At 38.2% G+C, this 15,000-nt stretch overlaps 1 protein-coding gene across 21 annotated transcripts in view; it reads left to right on the forward strand.

Annotated features, from left to right (window-relative positions):
• Nucleotides 1-15,000, forward strand: part of Prosap (prosap) — a 422,776-nt gene that overhangs the window by 196,392 nt on the left and 211,384 nt on the right. For 5 of the 21 annotated variants that reach the window (XM_067133642.1, XM_067133644.1, XM_067133653.1 and 2 more), the window contains exon 1: nt 2,399-2,918. The exons of 11 other annotated variants lie outside the window; for them this stretch is intronic. The gene's annotated coding sequence lies outside the window, so the exon portion shown is untranslated. Of the gene's footprint in view, nt 1-2,112; nt 2,919-15,000 lie in introns of those variants that run through there. 5 more of the 21 variants (XM_067133638.1, XM_067133646.1, XM_067133650.1 and 2 more) reach the window with 2 other exon arrangements.

The following is a 15,000-nucleotide window of genomic DNA, read 5'->3' on the forward strand; positions in this document are numbered from 1 at the left end:
GACACTTTATGGGATTACTATCGATCTCCGCGGTTGTAAGTCGACTGGTTAGGGTCGCAGCCTGTGTGACGAAGGTCGTAGTGTAACGTTCTTTGAGATTCTCTTCAATTAGATCAAAATGGAAACGAGAAAAGTGCAAAGAAATAAACAAATAAATAAAGATAATTTTAGCAAAAAAAGAAAAAAGTATTTATAAGCATGAACAGTTTGTTTGTTAGACACATTTAATAAAAAAATAAGCAAGTATGTAAAATTATATACAATGTATTTGTTAGACGTCTGAACGTTCATAAAATAATAACACAAACAAATAAAAATACAAAAACAATTTTAGAATATCGGTTTTTAACGAATATTATTTTTTATTTGTCTGTAATTGTTAAACTTTCCACACAAAATAAAGATTAAAAAATCAGCCTAACAAAAAAAAAAATATGAAATGGACCTTCCATGACGAATGTATTTGTTTCTTTTTGTTAGCCGTTTTAACTATGAAAAATTATTCAAAACAAGGACACTAGGTTATTTTGTATTCATAAATGTGGTGTCAGATATATCAGCGTGGTTTGATAACTGTAATTTCAAAATGGCGATGTGTGGGATTTTTTTTTTTTTGTCGTGGGTTTTTTTTGTTGTTTTGTAGATTTTCTTTGTTATTAGAAATATTCTTGTAATTTAAGAGTAGATGGCAAGATTAGTGTTTAGTGGACGAATAATAATAATAATAATAATAATAATAATAATAATAATAATAATAATAAATATTGTTATTATTATTATTTGATAAAAAAAACAGTTTATTTCACAATCAAAATTTCACTGGAAAGATAATTAGATAAAATGATAGATAGATAGATAGATAGATAGATAGATAGATAGGTATATTAATAAATAAAAAAAAAAACATATTATACAGTTTACCAGTTGAGACACTTACATTCTGTACAGGAGCGCTCGTGTTCTCCTCCTGAATGAGGCGGAAGTAATTCGACAAATCCTGTCGAATTCCTATGTACGTCTGTTGATTTGAGCGGTAAATTAGGTATATGGTGGTCATTCAAGTGTTGTGGGTTTCAGCTGTGGGTGGCTTACTGACAAATTTAAGATATATATATATATATATATATATATATATATATATATATATATATATATATATATATATATATATATATATATATATATATATATATATATATATCCTGAGAGAGAGAGAGAGAGAGATTAAATCTGAAGAAGCTACGCGGTTTGCGGAAAACTATTGATAGGATAGCTGAAGCCTTATGCTTTAGAGGCAGAACCAAATGACGTGCAAAGACTTAGAAGCTTGTTGTTCATTTGTCTTGTTTTTTTTTTTTTGTTTCATTTGCAAAGAATTTATTTATTTGTTTTTATTTTTGTGCAGTGAATTTTGTAATGTGGGCGGTTGAGTCTCCTTCGATTTTGGTCGTATAATTAACGATACTTGTCTAGTTTTCTGATATACTTCCGTCTCTCTCTCTCTCTCTCTCTCTCTCTCTCTCTCTCTCTCTCTCTCTCTCTCTCTCTCTCTCTCTCTCTCTCTCTCTCTCCGTGGTAGTGTTCTGTTTTGTATAAATCAACTGTCATTAAAGCTTGCTCCATGTGACTGTGGGTTTATTCTGAATAATAATAATAATAATAATAATAATAATAATATTAATATACTTCAGTACTTCTTATAGGTCTACGGTTATTCATGCATGTTCTTAATAGATGCATTACATTTAAAAAAATAATAGTATTAGTAATGATATGTGGCTTAATAACTAATATTTTGTTATTTGCCTACACCACAGTATTTCGGTACCGCCCAAACTGTAACAATAACAATTATTGCAAATGCATTTTACGAAGACCTCCACGGAAGCCATTAATTAACGCAGGTAACGGTGCCACTCTGGTAAGGACTCTTGCACCGCAGATATGCGTATCAGTGTGATCTCATTAAGCGTGATTGATCTTTTTTTTTTCATTCACCGTGCTGGGAAATCGTTATTGTAGAGAGAGAGAGAGAGAGAGAGAGAGAGAGAGAGAGAGAGAGAGAGAGAGAGGCTATCCCAGACACCAGATACAGCTGTTGAAAACGCACCCACTACTGCGTCTGCGCAAGGCGCCTCACCACCGTCCTCCCCAGACGTGGCTTTTATTTCGCGAATGATTCTGTTTTCGCCCCAGTTAGTCTTGATTGCCGCTCATATGCTGCCCTTCAATGGATCGTTATTGGTGCTGAGTGATTAGGCGCGGCTTAGTAATAGACAAGGAACGGAAGCGAACGGCGTTCAGACGAACGGAGGGATTCCGAACGAAGTTTCGGCGGATTTGGCGCGACTTAAAGTTTGCGGGTTGGCGGTTGACGAGGGACAAGACGTTCATAAGTGAACTGTCCCGCGCTGGAGGTGCACGAAGGTCGGTCTCTCTCCCTCTCTCTCTCTCTCTCTACCCCTCGAGTCTCCTCGCCTCGCGACCAACGATTTTTTATTTTTATTTTTAATTTTTTGTCAGTCGTTCTGTGCAAGGAAAGAGAGACATGCCCTTCTGGTGGTCGTTATAAAGAGTGTCCGCTTTTCGGAGAAATGCACGACGGGGGTAAAAATAAATTGTGTCCGCCTTTGGTGCTAAAATAAACCGTATTGCATTCTCGTAGTCTCCATCGCTGTTGTTCTGTAGAAGAAAGTTTTTTTTTTTTTTTTGCATTTTGTCCATTGCTCTACGTCAATCTCCCTTTCTTGATTCCATTCCGCGACTTGTCATGTGTAGGTAGAAACAGAAAAAAAAGGAAAGGAAATAAAAGTAAATAATAAGTGACCCATGGAGACGCCGCCCAATTTAGAGGAGGATCTATACATACCATGATTTCTTCCGACAAAACTCACCGCCGTCTGAATTGACATATTAAGGTAAGGACATCGAATGCTTTTCCTCTTATTTATCTTTCGTCTTCTGCGCAGTATACGATATATTTCCCCCCTCCCTCACCCCCCCACCCCTTCGGAGGAAGCCTGTTTCATTCCTCCGTGTTTCTATGGCGTACGATGTTTCCCCTCGCTGCGAGCGAGGTAGGGAAGACGTTCGACCTGTGTATTTACCCACAATATATTTCCGCCGCTAAACCTGTGTTCTTGCGATATATTTCCCCCATCTCTGTTAATTTGTTTCATGTTGCCTTACGATATATTTCCCCCTTCTAAAAGCCGTTTTGATATTGTAGTGGGATACGTTTCCCCTCAGATGCTGGTGTGTTCATGGCGTATGCTATGTTTCCCCTCGGTCAGGCTCGTTCAGTCTGCCCAGCGATGTTTTTACTCTTGGTGTATATTTCCCGCTGTAAATGTCTTTTATTTTCCCAAGCAAGTCTATTTTATTCATAGATGTATTTACCCTCAGTTAAGGAAAATTCTCCCCCAAAATTCGATATATTTCCCATCGGTATATCTGGTTGAATCTCGCGATATTTTTCCCCAGATTTAAAGCAAGTGGTATTACCTATGATATATTTCCTGTTATATATATATATATATATATATATATATATATATATATATGATAGACCAACCAGAGTTTCTCTCTCTCTCTCTCTCTCTCTCTCTCTCTCTCTCTCTCTCTCTCTCTCTCTCTCTCTCTCTCTCTCTCTCCCCTTCGGGTTCATGCCAAAAAGACGCTCCGTGTAGTACCACCACCGTCTTGGGCCAGGCTCTCCGTTATTGATTTTTGCCTCCGCGTGTTGTGTATACAGATATTCTCCTCCACATCTCCTTTAAATCACGGTGGTCCTTTTATTTCGTGGTCTGTCCGTGTCGCCCCTTTTGCAACGAAATCGTCTCGTTGGCTGGTTTTAGTACTAGCTTTCTCTCTCTCTCTTTCTCTCTGTCTCTCTCTCTCGAAGGCTTGAAACATCCTGACTCCGTCTCCCCCTAGGCCCTGTGCTCACCTTCTACACTACCAGCGTTCTGACTGTCTCTCTCCCTCCCTCCCTCCCTCCCACTCCCCCCCCTTCTCTCTCTCCCCCCCACGTTCCTCCTCCCACTGCCTCCTCCCCCAAGGCTCTGCCTCACTCTCATCACTCGGGATGGACGCTTTTCTCTCTCTCTCTCTCTCTCTCTCTCTCTCTGGTTATTGTTGTAATTTTCGGTATTATTTGTGCGAGAGAGAGAGATTTATTCTTCACCTTCCTAATTATCACATTCGTTACATTTCCTTAATAATGTGTAAACTTAACGAAAGCACTGGCTTATGCTCTACATAGGCCTATGCGACTAGGGTAGGAATCTGTTGTGCCCTTTGCAAATTCCTGTGGGATTGGCTTCCCCAAGTGCCATTTTTCTAGCCCAGGCCAGAAGGAACAAGTACGATAAGGGGGAAAAACATGGTGTGTATGTATGTGATTATTCAAAGGAAAATTGTGGTCATTTTAATTTTATCTTATGAGTTTCCGTAATGATAATTGCAGTAGTATAATGATAATATTTATTATTATTATTATTATTATTATTATTATTATTATTATTAACAATAAAATTCGATATAAAAATAATGAATTCACTCAAAAGTTGTCAACTCATTACATCACATTAAGTATAAAATATTGTTAATTATTTGTTTGTTTACCCAATTTATCCCAATCTGACTCTTGTAAAAGCCGCCGCCGGGGGAAGTGGGGGGGGGGCGTGTTGGAGCGGCCAGTGGGTGGGCCGAGGGAGTGGGCCACTTTTTTACCCAATTTCCCTTAGCGATTTTAGAGCCTAACTCCTTATACTTCAGGAGGGCTTAAGTCTGAATGTTAAACGGAACTTGAATCTGTCTCGATCTCAAAAATGTCTCTCAAGAGGTTGAACTTTTCTTACCGTAAAGAAGTTCTCTCTCTCTCTCTCTCTCTCTCTCTCTCTCTCTCTCTCTCTCTCTCTCTCTCTCTCTAATGACCAAGTATTAGGACCCACAGTTTGGGACCTGGAGCCTCACTCAATATAACTTATCTCAGGGAATGAAAACCAGTTAATATTAACATGGATATTACGCGGAAAACAGTTAATATTAACATGATTATTACCTGAAGATAAACTTTTATCCAAACATGAATGTTGGATGGAAGACAGTTAATATAAACGCTATATTTCCGGAAAATCGGTTCATATGAATATGAATATTACTCGGAAAGCAGTTATCTGAAACATGAATATTACCCGTAAGTATTACCTGACTTGCAGTAATCTTCGACACGAATATTATCCGGAAATCAGTTGATATAAACATGAATATTACCCGAAAAAATTGATATAGTTATGAATATTACCAGAAAAGCAGTTAATATAAAAATATTACCCAAAAAGTAGTTAATATAAACAAAAATATTACTCAAGTAACGGTTGATATTAGCATGAAAAGCTGTTATCTTCAATATGAATATACCCGAAAAACTGTTATCTGATATATGAATATTACCCGAAAAGCAGTTATCTTCAACGTGAACATTACCCGAAAAGTTGTTATCTTCAACGTGAATATTACCCGAAAAGCAGTTATCTTCAACGTGAATAATACCCGAAAATAAGTTATCCTTTACGTGAATATTATCCGAAAAGCAATTATCTTCAACGTGAATATTACCCGAAGATCTGTTATCTTCAGCGTGAATATTACCCGAAAAGCTGTTATCTTCAGCGTGAATATTACCCGAAGATCTGTTATCTTCAGCGTGAATATTACCCGAAAAGCTGTTATCTTCAGCGTGAATATTACCCGAAAAGCTGTTATCTTCAACTTGAATATTACCCGAAAAGCAGTTATCTTCAACGAGAGGATTACCTGAAAAGCTGTTATATTCAACGTGAATATTATCCGAAAACCTGTTATCTTCAACGTGAATATTACTCGAAAAGCTGTTATATCCCAACGTGAATATTACCCGGAAAGCAGTTATCTTCAACGTGAATACTAAAAGCTGTTATCTTCAACATGTATATTACCCGAAAAGCTGTTATCTACAACGTGAATACTACCTGAAAAGCTGTTATCTTCAACGAGAGTATTACCCGAAAAGCTGTTATCCTCAATGTAAATATTACCCGAAAAGCTGATATCTTCATAGAGAATATTACTCGAAAAGCTGTTATCTTCAAAGTGAATATTACTCGAAAAGCTGTTATGCTCAACGTGAATATTACCCGAAAAGCTTTTATCTTCAACGTGAATAATACCCAAAAAAACTGTTATCTTCAACGTGAATATTACCCGAAAAGCTGTTATCTTCAGCGTGAATATTACCCGAAAAGCTTTCATCTTCAACGTGAATAATACCCAAAAAACTTATCTTCAGCGTGAATGTTACCCGAAAAGCTGTTATCTTCAACGTGAATATTGCCCGAAAACCTGTTATCTTCAACGTGAATATTACCTGAAAATCTGTTATCTTCAACATGAATATTACTCGAAAAGCAGTTATCTTCTACTTGAATATTACCCGAAAATCTGTTATCTTCAACGTGAATATTACTCGAAAAGAAGTTATCTTCAATGTGAATATTGCCCGAAAAGCTGTTATCTTCAGCGTGAATATTACCCGAAAAGCAGTTGCATTAAAGGTATTACCCTAAAAGCTGTTATCTTCAAAATGAATATTATCCTAAAAGTAGTCAATACAGACAAGAAAATGAACCAGAAAGTAGTATAATAAAAATGAAATAAAAACACGAATATTGATAAAGAAATTTTTGATCTAAATTTAACAGAAAGAATTCAAATAAAAACAAACAATTGCCGAGAATTCATTCTAAGGCAACCATGAAATAGGCCCAGAAAAAAAACTTTAAAAAAAAATTCATGTGTCAAGATGTTAACAGATGTTTTTGGGAGAGAGAGAGAGAGAGAGAGAGAGAGAGAGAGAGAGAGAGAGAGAGAGAGAGAGAGAGAGAGGAGGAGGAGGATTCCCTCAGGATCCTATTCCTCTAAGACAGAAACCTTTTGTACGCCTCATTTAGAAGAATGAAGGATACTGAATAGAATCAAATACTCCTCGAGGCTCCTTCTGTTTTGTTGTGGTTTCGTTGTTTTTGATGCTCTCTCTCTCTCTCTCTCTCTCTCTCTCTCTCTCTCTCTCTCTCTCTCTCTCTCTCTCTCTCTCTCTCTCTCTCTCTCTAGCGTTTTCCTTTGAAATTACTATCAAAGGAAACTTAGGGAAAGAAGGAATTGTTATATGTGTTGCCTCTGGGCTGGAACAGTACAATGAAGTATACTGTTTTCATTGTAACTTCTTTTTACTTTCTTTGTAAATGATTTTGTTCTTTAATAATGGTTATAATATATAATGAAGCAGAACCCTCACTATCTCCAGGGTCAAACCCCGCCCTAATTTCCTTCGTTTACCTCAGGCCTGGGCAAGATAATGGACGCTGGTTTGCAGTTAAAAAAAATGTCAGAAATTACGTTCGTGCGGCACCGCCTTTTAGAAACCTCTGAATGACTTCGACGAGGCCTCATTTACTCCCTCCGGGAGGCGTCACCAGAGGTAGTAATATATCGATCGAGAGAGGGGGAGAGAGAGTGAGTGAGTTCGATCTACTTGAAACCGGCCCCTTTAATTTGGGTCTGGACCACCTCTGCCATTCCTGGGGTAATGATGAGGGTCCTGCGAGTTCTCACGAATTGTGGCACCGTCTTAGGGTCCCACTGTAAAAGGGTTGGAGCTCACAACAGACTCCTAATGTCTGTTGGAAGTTTCTCAATTTTATTATAATTTATTATTATTATTTTGGTTGGGGGGAAGTTGGGTGAGGATGCCCGTCCTGTACATATGCAACTATGCACCCTACACTCTGCTGCCGCGCCCCGGTTTAGCCGTCAAGGTCGGCAGCATTGTTTTCATCTTCAGAGCACACTGACAAGGTTTCAGAGGTCAGCAGTCTATGAATAAGTTCCTGTTTGGTCTCACAAGGTAATAGCTTTGAGAAGCTAGGTGAGGGGCACATTGTGTGCAGGAGTTTTGTCCTTATTGTAACAGGTTAAGGTATGAGTGTGAATATATATATATATATATATATATATATATATATATATATATATATATATATATATATATATATATATATATACATACAATAAACGTGAAAGTCATTAACGCCTCTCCCAGCGGTACTCGAACGTCGAGTTATGTCAGTAATGTTAATGATATGCGCCATCACGTATCGAGTATTAGAATCAGAGCTTCGATCTCTTTTGTGTTCGAGAGCTCGTTGATGGCTTCACAAAATCACGATGGCCCGATAAAACTTATGCCGGAAGAATCGTTTACGTGGGAATGTCAAGTACGCGCGCGAAAGCGCGCTTAGTTGAAAAATATACGCGTCCGTGATCCGACTTATTTTCCAGTAATCTGTCCGCCAACATATCCTGTGTCCGAATACTCGTTGATGGCTTGAGAAACAAACTTAAGATTTTGGCATTAGGTTGTTGAGTCATGTTTCAGAGGGGCATGTCACTGCGCGCGCGTACGCGCACGTGAAATACATGCGCAATTCCTTGTTTTCTCTCACGCACGCACGCACGCATGCAAGCAGCTGTTTTTCCCCACTCGACTTTGAAAGCTAAACTTTGCTTGATAATAAAGGCGAGTAAAAAAAAAATGGTTGTGTTCGTTTGATCTGACTCTGACTTCGGCGTGGAGCCTCGTGATGATTTTGAAAACACGTCTCTCTCTCTCTCTCTCTCTCTCTGAATTGCTGAAATGTCAAGGGTCTCTCTCTCTCTCTCTCTCTCTCTCTCTCTCTCTCTCTCTCTCTCTCTCTCTCTCTCTCTGTTCCTGCTGATTTTGTAGCTGGAAATTCAAGGGAATGGACGGTTGGAATGGGGGGGCGGGGAGTGAAGGGGAGTGGCCAAGGGACGGGGGGAGGGGTTGATATGACAGGTGAATGCTCTCTCTCTCTCTCTCTCTCTCTCTCTCTCTCTCTCTCTCTCTCTCTCTCTCTCTCTCTCTCTCTCTCGTGTCTCACACATATATATGTATATACTTATATATATATATATATATATATATATATATATATATATATATATATATATATATATATATATATATATATATGTACATATACATACACATATACGTGTGTGTTTGCTTTCATGTATTAGATGTCTATCTATCTACTTACGTATTTATTAAATTGGTCTTTCCGCTTTATTCGTCACCTCTTGAAATAGCTTACTTACCACCTTCGTGTGTTATTCCAAACTTCTTCGAAAGTCACTTGGAAATGTTCAGTGTCAATAACAGCTACTTAGAATGAGAACAGGTAATTAATCACCAGGTGGTTTTATTCCCGTCTTGTTCCTGAATGTTGGAGCTCTTGACCGGATGCTTACGATCTCTCTCTCTCTCTCTCTCTCTCTCTCTCTCTCTCTCTCTCTCTCTCTCTCTCTCTCTCTCTCTCTCTCTCTCTCGTGGGTGGGCATTCTTTTCTGTAAAAATTTGCAAGGAAGTTTAAAGACATTTTTGTCTTTTTCATATGAATGTATATTCATAAATAATAATAATAACAATAATAATAATTATTATTATTATTATTATTATTATTATTATTATTATTACAGTAATAATAGTAATATATATATATATATATATATATATATATATATATATATATATATATATATATATATATATATATATAATAATGACTAGCAGAAAATAAATTAAACCTACGGACATTACACTCCATATTTCACATCACTCCCCCCCCCAGGCTTGACATTGAATCATAATCCCTTACCGTCCAGACTTCAGATATCCCCATTACCGAGGGCGCCTTCAGCGTAAGCCCTTCGTCGAGTGGACAATGCGACATTTGTAAGCCGCCCTTGGGGGGCCCCCCCTGTTTATTCGTCGGGGCAGAGAGCGATTACGCAAGGCCACAATAGGGTATGTGTGGGAATAATTTGGTCACTTTTTAATGCCGTTTCTTCGGGGTTAAGGACACATTTGGGCGATTGGTAAACAGGCTGGGAGAGAGAGAGAGAGAGAGAGAGAGAGAGAGAGAGAGATGGAATAGGAAGTATGAGGAGTTAGAGATTGTTGTTTATTTTGTTCCCTTGTAATATTAAATGCTTAATAATAATAATAATAATAATAATAATAATTCGTGTTTTATTATTATTATTATTATTATTATTATTATTATTATTATTATTATTCCACGCTTCTTTGCTTCAATATTTGTGGCGTTATGATTAATCAATTGTGGTTTATGCATAACTGATTGTTTTTTTTTTATTTATTTGACTTTTGTAAATATCAAAACTATATTATATATATATATATATATATATATATATATATATATATATATATAAATATAAGTCTGCTCATATATCTGACGCCAGATCTTATGGCCCGAGGCCCTATCTTGGCCTAATCTTATTATCCACCACGTGGCTCTCTTAGACTCGACTAAGCGTAGGCCTCTCTAGGCCTAGGTCCTAAATCCCTAGTACAGTGTGGGAGATTATCTTACATGTTTATTTTAGGATTTCTTTTTAATTCCACATGTGTGTGTGTGTGTTTGTGTGGGTCTTTGTTTGTGGAAGTAGATAAATGTGTGTGTGTATGTTTAGCCACATCTATTTTTATTTTTTTGTTTGTTTTTCCCTGTTTGTTTGTTTGTTTGCAGGATGTTTGTTAGTGAGTCTGGGTTTTTACATGTTTTTTTTTTGTGCGATTGTATATTTTTTATTGAAGTTTTTCTTATTGGTTGTTTTTTCTGTCTATAGATAAGTGTTTGTTTTTACAAGTTTTTTTTACTAGTTTGTATATATATTTACGTGAGTGTTTGTGCACTACCACATGTGTTTGTGCATGTGTGTGTTTTTTGCTGGTGTTATTCCCGAATGGAAATGGGTTTGTGTTAATGTATTTCTAAATGTTTGTGTTTTGCAGATGTTTATGCATATGAGGGTATTTGTATGTGTTTTTGCAGAAACGTTTGTGAGTGCTAATATAAAACAGTGGGTGTTTGTGTGTGTATGTGTGTGTGCGCACTGTCTCACCACTTTGACATTTGAGCGTGGGCACTTTCTTTCGCACTCAGGACACTTTTTTGATGTTCCGGGCATTTTTTTTATGCCCTGGGTATAGGCCTAGCCGGAGCGTGCTTGGTGCGGGATGGCCTAAAATGAATTGAAGGAATTCTGTTGCTAATGTTTAGGGAGGTTCCAAGTGGGCCTGTAGGCCTGCCTTGAGAGAGAGAGAGAGAGAGAGAGAGAGAGAGAGAGAGAGAGAGAGAGAGAGAGAGAGAGAGTGCACACATATACATTGCTAGGCCTAATTCTTTATAGGCTGTAATGTTTTAAGTGGTTTTTTGAGGCTCCTTCTTTGGCAAATTTTGGCGAGACGTTGACTGAGAGAGAGAGAGAGAGAGAGAATATTTCACTAAGGCCGCTATATACTTGTTGCAGTCTAAGCTCGTATATTTTATGTCTGTTTTCTGTCCTTATTTCTGTTGTGTCCGTGTCTCTCTGTCTGTCTTTATGTCTGCCTCGAAACATCGTCTGTCATTTGAACTGTCTGTTTATGTCTGTTTTGTCAGTATGTCTGTGTATTCCTGTCTCAGAATTTTATCCACTTTCTTCGGGGATGTTAATTTGCTTTTTACGATCGTAAGCAACAATTTTTACGTTCCTCTCTCTCTCTCTCTCTCTCTCTCTCTCTCTCTCTCTCTCTCTCTCTCTCTCTCTCTCTTATATATCATTATCTCCTCTTCTCCTTCGCCAACTCTATTGTTTCAGGAGGTCTTGTGTCTGTACTTAGTTATTGATTTTGCGCGGTAAGCGAGGTGGTAGGCCTACCGATAATGGCGCCTTTGGAAATAGGAGTGATATTAGGCCTAAGTAAGTACATGTTGCTACCTTAACTCAGTAGCGATCGAGTCGCGTCCAGTTTGTTTGTTTGTTTGTCTCGATGATACTTCAGGGTTTTGTGGATGGATTTTAACGTAATTTTGTCAATGAATGGTTCGTGGGTCAGGGAGTGGTGGGCCGGAATTTGGGATGAATTCGGCCATTAGTTCCAGAGGTTTTTGTTGTATTTTTGTTTTGGTACTTTGAAGACATTCTGCTATATTTTATTGATTACTGAGTTGATGAATTCTTGGATTGAATCTTGAAGCGGAGTGCAAAATAATGCAGTTTTAGTTTTCTGTAAAAGAAAACTATTGTGCCGGCTTTGTCTGTCCGTCCGCACTTTATTTTGTCGGCACTTTTTCCTGTCCGCCCTCAAATCTTAAAAACTACTGAGGCTAGAGGGCTGCAAATTGGTATGTTGATCATCCACCCTCCAATCATCAAACATACCAAATTGCAGCCCTCTAGCCTCAATAGTTTTTATTTTATTTAAGGTTGAATTTAGACATAATCGTGCTTCTGGCAGCAATATTGGATAAGCCGCCAGCGGGCCGTGGTTAAAGTTTCATGGGCCGCGGCTCATACAGCATTATACCGAGACCACCGAAAGATAGATCTGTTTTCGGTGGCCTTGATTATACGATGTACAGAAAACTCGATTGCGCTGAAGAAACTTCGGCGCATTTTTTACTTGCTTATTTTGGTTTTCCATATTTCCTTCAAATCAAAAACCCTGGAAACACAGAATCACGAAGAAAAATCCAAAGCCTGGAAGTATAAGGGAAGTATTCGGGTTGATAAATGGTTTCTTATCCTCTTCAAGGCCCTCCTAGGTCAGCAAAGGCATTCTGGTTATTGAAAGAACTGTGTTTACCGTTCATTCCTCACCCTCCTCTGGGATCGAACCCAGGTAGTTGCCTATAGGGAAAGGAGTGGTTACTGTTAGCAAGTCCATCATCATCTTTAATAAGCGATATGAAATAGATTTTTTTCATCTAGGCTTCACCGAGTGCTGTTTGAAGTTTGGGATAAATTGAAAAAAAAAAAAAATGGAAAAAGTCTATCAATCTATTAACGCTGCCATATTGACGTTCCGGGGATTTTATTAACCTGTAATTAGGGAATGAAACCCCCCCTCCTCCTCTCCCCCTTGTATCTGCTCCATAATGGGTCCTAAACCCCCCACCCCACCCTTTAAATAATTTCCCCCAAAACATATTTTTTTAAAATCCAATCTGATGCCTACACCCCGTAAGAGGGTAGTGCCGTCAGGCACCTCATGCGGTGCACTGTAGGCATTACTTAAGGTTCTTCGCAGCTGCAACCCCTTTCATTCCTTTTACTGTACCTCCGTTCATATTATCTTTCTTCCATCATACTTTCCACCCTCTCTAACAATTGATTCATAGTGCAACTGCGAGGCGTTCCCCCCTGTTACACCTTTCAAACCTTTCTACTGTCAAATTCAGTTTCAGCGCTGAATGACCTCATAGGTCCCAGTGCTTGGCCTTTGGCCTAAATTCTGTCTATCTATCTGATGCCTACAGAATTGCCCGAAATCTGCTTATCATTACCTTGTAGCTACAGAATCACGTCAGGTACCCTTTGGTGAAATAGTTGGGGGAATATGACCCCTGTGCCCAGGGCGCCATAAGGACGGTTTTCCCTCCTCGTAGGAAGATCGTTTGATGAAGAGGCTTACCGCGTCGCTACTTCCTATTTTGATAATAATGAAGAGAGGAGGCCAAAAGAAAGAAAAAAAAATTGGATTTTTGAGGTTCCGTGGAGTTTTGGCGGTCTTGCGCGCTCTATATTGAGATAGAATCTGCCTGACCGCCCGTCTGTCTAGCTGGCCGGTTGGCTGTATTTAGACAGGACCTGTCGACCGTCTGTGGGCCTCTATACTTAGAAGGGGGCTGTTTAGACAGAATCAGGTCGTTTGGCAGTCACTTTAGTATTTATATTTTATAACTTAATAGAGTGCGCTATATTTGAAGAGAATGTGACACCATACTTTAATAGAGTGTTTCCTTGTTGCCACCTCTGTATTTGAAAAGAATGTGTTTGTTGCACTATATTCTATTAGAGTATTTCTCCCTTTTACTGTACCTCCGTTCATATTCTCTTACTGACTTTCCACCCTCTCCTAACTGTTGAATCGTAGTGCAACTGCTTTGGGGTTTTTCTCCTGTTACACCTTTCAAACTTTCACTGTCAGTTTCCGTTTCAGCGCTGAATGACCTCATAAGTCCCAGTGCTTGGTCTTTGGCCTAAATTCTACATTCAGTTCGATTAGAGTATTTCCGGGTTGCTACCACTATATTCAGGTAATAAAATGTCTTACCAAACACTATATTTGAGTACAGCGTATCACTACATCAGTCACTGTATTTTGAGCAGATATCTTCCCAAGCACTATATTTGAGTACAACGTATCACTACATCAGTCACTGTATTTTAAGCAGATATCTTCCCAAGCACTACATTTGAGTACAACGTATCACTACATCAGTCACTGTATTTTGAGCAGATATCTTCCCAAGCACTATATTTGAGTACAACGTATCGCTACATCAGTCACTGTATTTTGAGCAGATATCTTCCCAAGCACTATATTTGAGTACAACGTATCACTATATCAGTCACTGTATTTTGAGCAGATATCTTCCCAAGCACTCTATTTGTGTACGACGTATCACTACATCAGTCACTGTATTTTGAGCAGATATCTTCCCAAGCACTATATTTGAGTCCAACGTATCACTATACCAGTCACTGTATTTTGAGCACTGATATTGGACGGAATAAACGGCAGACACTGTATTGTGGACACAATATGACAGAATACTGTCATATTCTGCACTGGTCATTAAATACTGCCATTATAATAACACATTTTAGTTTGGGAATTATTGCTAAAATCATTCGCATTCATTTGACAAATAAACGTACTCTCTCTCTCTCTCTCTCTCTCTCTCTCTCTCTCTCTCTCTCTCTCTCTCTCTCTCTCTCTCTCTCTCTCTATATATATATATATATATATATATATATATATATATATATATATATATATATATATATATATATATCTTTTAAGAA

This window comes from Macrobrachium rosenbergii, chromosome 34, assembly GCF_040412425.1.
Source record: "Macrobrachium rosenbergii isolate ZJJX-2024 chromosome 34, ASM4041242v1, whole genome shotgun sequence".
Taxonomy (NCBI): Eukaryota; Metazoa; Arthropoda; class Malacostraca; order Decapoda; family Palaemonidae; genus Macrobrachium; species Macrobrachium rosenbergii.